We start from the raw sequence: 6,000 nt of genomic DNA, 5'->3' as shown, positions 1-6,000 counted from the left end.
GATGCCTGGAGGAGGCCAGGTGTTTGGAGGTTATAGTTCAGACAGTGCTCCCATTTTCATCAGCTTGTCTTTCAGCGGGTAAGGCCTTTTGCTTCACAGGATCTCTTACTTCCAATACAATATCAGTCAAAGGTTTTACTCAGAAAGCCTGTCACACAAGTGACAAGTACTTAGATACGGTCAGATATGGTCTGCTGCTACCATGCTAGTCATGGAATTATTAACTGTGAGCATCCAGGGAATGACATTTGTCCAGGCACACTGCCTTGGGAGTTGTATCTATCTCTGTCCTTTTGACCACTTAGAAAGCTAGTCAGCATTACTCTAGAATGATGATTCTTTTTCCAGAAACACCAGAAAATCTTGAGTACCTAGTCCATTTTTTTTAATACTGACTTGGAGCAGCACAGAAATTTGTCTGAATTTTCACACTGTCCTTCAAGACAAGCGGTTGTTAGGCAAGCAACCATCTCTTCCATTCTAGTCGTAGCTTGAAAATTCCCTTATGCTCAGAGTCAATGTTTCTCACTAATTCTGTTCATATCGTCTTTGATTCCATGGCTGGAAACACCTAAGTCCTGAAAAACAATTTATTTTCTAATCTGAAAAGAGCTTAGAGGAAAATATGCTGAGAGAAGGATGATGAATACCATTCTCACAGCTTGTTTGTTTTGATTTCAGGTCCAGTGTTAATTGTCATCAACACACCATAACAGAAATATTTACTATAGCAGAAGACTGTATGAATTTTGTAAAAATGTCTTTTTATAAAATCTTATGCCTTGCTTTACTCTGAGACTTTTGTCTGATATGCACAGCAATAGTTATGTCATAGGAAAGACAATGAATGTGTAAGGAAAAAATAAATAAGTAAAAGGAGACAGAAAAAGCAACCTGCAGTGTGTACCAGTGGTGTTTATTCTGGTTTGAGCTGTGCTCAGCACCAGAAGCATTAGTGCTGGTGATCTGCAGCAGTGTGGCAGTAAAGGGAGAAGGCAAAGCCAAAGCCATGATGAAGACCAGACTGCAGCAGGAGAAGTGGTAAGGAAATACCTTTCAGAGAATTCCACGTGCAGAAACAGTACTGAAATTTTTTCTCAGTGTGTGGTGCCTTTTTTTTTTCCCTCATCATCCCCTAGATTTAACCAGGTGGGAAAATATTAATGTCAGAAGTTCTGAGATTGTACTTGCCTGACTCTACGCAAACCTGAATTCTCAAGATGCCAACATAGCTTTGCAAATCCAAACTTTTTAGGCATTCTTAACTGAAGATAAGAATTAAAATGAGATTTTATTTTCTATTTGCCCATTTCTGCTTCTGAGGCTATACCAAGAAAGTCATTTTAGTAACTGATTTTTTTTTAATCATTTGTTTTACAAGGCATGTAAGAAGCCTCTCCAGCATAGAGCTAGACCCAGTGTCTGAGATTCGAAGAAGATCATTCAGTTTCAAACTAAGAGGGTTTCTGGTTTTGCCCAGTTCTTGCAGTGCTTCTTGCTTGCTGCTGGAACTAGATGCAGGAGGATGGAAACAGTGGGAGGAAAAAAGGCATCTCTGGGAAGCACTTCTTGGCTAAGTATAAAGTGCCAGGAAAATATACTTGTGAGATTATGTCCTGAGGGCTTTGTACCCTTAATCTATTTAAATTACAGAAGAACGCTGAGACTTTGAGGGAGCTCATTGTGTCTCAGCCTATGAATTTCTCCTATTCCCACTGCTACCAATAATCACATATGGAAGGAGTAGTTCTATTACAAGTACAGTCTGATCTGAAGTTAATATCTGGGCTTCATCATTCATTTGCAAAACAGCAGCCTGAGGCATCTTCCCTGCTTTCCTGAAAGATGTCTGCAATGACTCCCCTTTTTCTTTCAAGAGGGAGAAGAGGCAGAGAGGAGGAAAAGATAAGGGTGGAGATGTTTGGTTTCTTTCCATTGCCCAGTGGAAAACATTTGTATTTAGAAGTTTGGCTCTTTTCCCTTTTTTCTCATAAGGGGAGCTACCAGGAAGGGAAAGGAGAGACACTTGTTCTTGTTCAGTCTGGTCTATGTCCTATGGAAATATGTGACTGGATTAACTCTTCCCCGCTAAAAGCAAAGTAGAAAGCCAGCTGCTTTCATTTCCATCCAGTCAGCCTGGCCACCATTCAGTTCCAAAAGAAATACATCTTGTTATAAGGGAAATTAACCACAAAATACTGACTGTTAAAAATATTGCATATAGAGTACAGAACAGCCCTTATTAAAGTGACTGTCTATTTTAAAATGGTGTAGCAATTTCTTTATCCTTGTGGCAGACTCCACACGGCAGCTTTCTTTAACTTTAAAGGAACAGAGAGCTCATGGCTTGAGTGCTCGAGCAAAGAGCAATCACAGCTACCACATGTTCTTGCCTCTGTGGGTTTTATTGTGCTCTTGGTTAGGTTTTAATTTGTTCCTGTAAACCAGGAGTTCTTTCATAGCAATCTGAAGGAGGTATGTAGTGTCACAAGCTTTATTTTCTTGAAGCTTTTCTGCAGTTGGTGAGAACTGAAGGTAGGCTTGTGTCTCCAAGATCCAGTCATGGAGAAGGTACTATGTAGCATCCAATTTTGCCACCATGACTGCTATGTTATCTTCCTCTGCCTTTGCTAGGCCCTCTCATTAATTCCTGAGAGCCTATTGGCTAATGAACTTTCAGCACAAATAAGGATGGTAGTGCTAGCCTTAAGGTAAGGAAGAGGACTGCACATGAAGGAGTACAAGAGACAGGGAAAGAAAGAGGGGGAAGGAATGATTTTGCTGTGGCTACTGGTGTATTTCTGGTGCAGTCACTCTATCGCTGTCATGAAAATTCAAAGGCCTCTCTTCTGTGCTTAGACAAGTCCCGAGAGACCAACAGCAGGGCTAACTCTAAGCGAAGCACCCCTTCTCATTTATTCTCTATATGAGATGGTTTTGACAGAAAAACCAGAGAGGACAGGTTTTAGGAATAACTGTTTCAGTGCCCAGGTTGGGCTAACATAGCCCCTGCCTTCAAGCAGGTTGGACTTGTGCAAGGCTGGATACCCAGCAGCTTGACTCCTCATGGCTCTATCTCCCTGGGCTGCTGAAGGTCCTTGTCTCTGGCCAGCTGGGGTCCTTGCTGAAAGCTGTTCCTCTTTTTCCTGCATAGAAGAGTCATCAGTTCATGTCCTGAGGAGCATGAGGTATTGCTGGAATGGGCCTCAAATCTCAACTTTACTCCTGTGCTGTGAATGCAATTTGTTTTCTGCAGAAGGTTGTGGAAAGTAGATCAGACCATCCCTTAGAAAGAGCTATTATAAGGCTAAAAGAGTTCTAGCAAGGAAGATAGTAACATCACTCAGCAAAAAGGGATCTTTACCAGACTCTCAATTACAACAGTGCATCTTCACTGGAAGCAACAGAGCAGCGCTGGCATAAGAAATGGGCAGTGCTGTCCATTTAACTTTCAAGGTTGGCAGAAACTGAGGCAAAGATTTGCAGTTGTGGATACAATGTGTCAGGGGGTTGGATTAGACCCCTTCCTCTTTTCCATTGGGATGCTGTGGCAGCTGGTTATGACTTTCTTATGCTCAGTGATAATTCACCTGAAAAAAAACACCAAAACAAAGATCCAGACGGTATCAGAGCTGCTGTGAGCTGGATGGAGCCAGGCAGAAATTCTGCTCTTTTATCTTAACCTTTATCCATTTGGGGACTTTATTCTTTGAAGAGGAACCTCTTGCTTTTCCACGTGCTGTATGCTGATAAAGCTTTGAATTGATTTCTTTGCTCTGAATTTTCAACAGTCTGTTCTTTTAAAAATCATCTTTCTTCTTTCCCTTCTGTTCCCACTTTCCCCAAGTCCCCTGGCCGTGATGTAATGACATTGGGCATGACCCAGGAAGAAAGAAGAAGTGTTGAAATGTACATGTGCTTTGTGGCCTTCCTGAAAGCTCATTTGGCACTGAACTCTCCATGCAAGAAGAGAATTTAAATTACATTACATTTAATTATTTTTTTTCTCCTCAAAGTTTCCCTTCCTGAGCTCCGCAAAACAACTTTATTTTTTTTTTGCTGGAGTTGTCTCTCTCAGGACAAAGCTTATGGGCCGTACAGGACTGAATGTTGCAGAACTGCACCATGCATTGAAAATCATCCTAGCACACACTTGGGGGCAGTTGTGTTTTTCTGCGATTTAGTCAAGCAGCTCTCTAAACTAAGAATCATTATCTTTGATTCTAATGGCTAACATGATGGCTAACGTGACAATTTGGTTGACAGTTACCTCTTGCTGCCTTGTGTGAATGCTAGAGAGTTACCATACATGCTTGCCTGCAAGAGCAATTACCTATTTTTTCCCCTCTGGTGTTCTGGTACAGCTGTCAGAGGCAGGGAAACAACTTCATTGTAAAAAAATGTGTAAACAGTTTGAATGTGGTGAAAGTGCTTATGGTTTTGTGTGAGCTGAAAGCAATACCAACTCATGACTCAGAACAAAAGACCCAATCCTGATTCAAAGCATGCATGTTTGCTAACAGCAAAATACTGAAAGCTGTCAAAGGAAAAAAAAATAAACAGAGGCCCAAAACTCAGAAGAAGCAAAGGGAGCAGAAAATCAACCAGGGGAGACTTGCTTGTACCAGGCTTGTTTTGCTGCCCATCTTTGCTGGCAGTGACAGCCCTGGGAACTCACGCCTGGGCACAGCTGGGGTTAGCTCCCTGCTGGCTGTCCTGGGGCTGTCCCCTCTGTGATAGTAATAGCAATGGCAGAAAACTTTAGGGGCAAACACTATCTTTGGCAAGAGCTTTTCCAGGCTACCTGCCTGCTGCTGGTGCTTCTCAAAGTGAAGAGCTACCCTGGATGCTGCAGAAAAGGTTCCTGTGTTCAATCACACCTCCTTCTACTTTCCCAAATACAGGCACAGGGGGTTAGAAACTAGCAAAAAGCATCATCCCCTTGTGCCTGTGCCTGGTCTGCTCAAGCTAATTCATTTTTTGGCTCATTGCATTTTCTGCCCCATTACTAATTGCCTCTTGGGCTCTGCTCATTGCCAGGGTTTTCTGTGACCGTCAGAACAACACTAAACAAATGAACAAAGTAAAAAGTAAGCCTTCTTCAAGGGCCTACCCCCAGCCCTTCGCCTGTGTTAGTATTCCAACTGCACCCAACAGGTAGGCGTCTGCACTCATGTTATCTGTATTAATTAGACTGTAATACCCTTGGCACAAGACAAGGACAGGGATGCAAGAGTCTCTCCTGCAGCTCTGATAATTTATACCAACTGAAAGCCTGCTGCAATGTCTTTCTGTAGTGTCACATGTACCAATAGCGATGCATAAATAAGATTAATTTTTGTTAGGAGTTTTGCCTTTCTTCTCACTAATTAGCCCCTTCTCCTCAATATCTGATCCCTACACAGTATTTAATGAATGTTTCACAGAAAACTTCAGAGGCAGAATTACTATTACCCCCAGACAGATCGGTGTGTCGCCCATAGTGATAGGAGAAGTCTCTGATGGAGAGAAACAGGAACTCAAGTTTTTCATGGCCTACATTAGTGGTCTAACCCTCCTGCCTAGCAACTACTTCAGTTGTTTATTGCTCCCTCACTCCGCACACCTGTATCTTATGCTGAACTTGCTTAAATACTTCAGGTATAAAATCTAATGGTTGAAACATTTTTTCCTCTGTATTAGGTTTCCTACTGTTGCAACATCCACATTTCTTAAAATCAGAGGGAAAAAGAAGAGAAAAACAACTGACTTAAGGGATAAACTTGCTATGTTTTTCATTATGGATGCTTATTAATGTAATCAGCTTATTAGCAGAAGTACTACAGTTTTTAAGCCTGAGGTAGAATCATAGAATCATTAAGACTGGAAAAGATCATGAAGATCATCTAGTCCAGCCACCAACCCACCACCCATGCCCACTAAACCACGTTCCTCATTGCCACATCTATCCTTTTCTTGATAACCTCCAGGGATGGTGATTCCACCACCTCCCTGGGCAGT

The sequence above is a fragment of the Numida meleagris genome, chromosome 2, assembly GCF_002078875.1.
Source record: "Numida meleagris isolate 19003 breed g44 Domestic line chromosome 2, NumMel1.0, whole genome shotgun sequence".
Taxonomy (NCBI): Eukaryota; Metazoa; Chordata; class Aves; order Galliformes; family Numididae; genus Numida; species Numida meleagris.
This window is presented reverse-complemented; position numbering follows the sequence as displayed.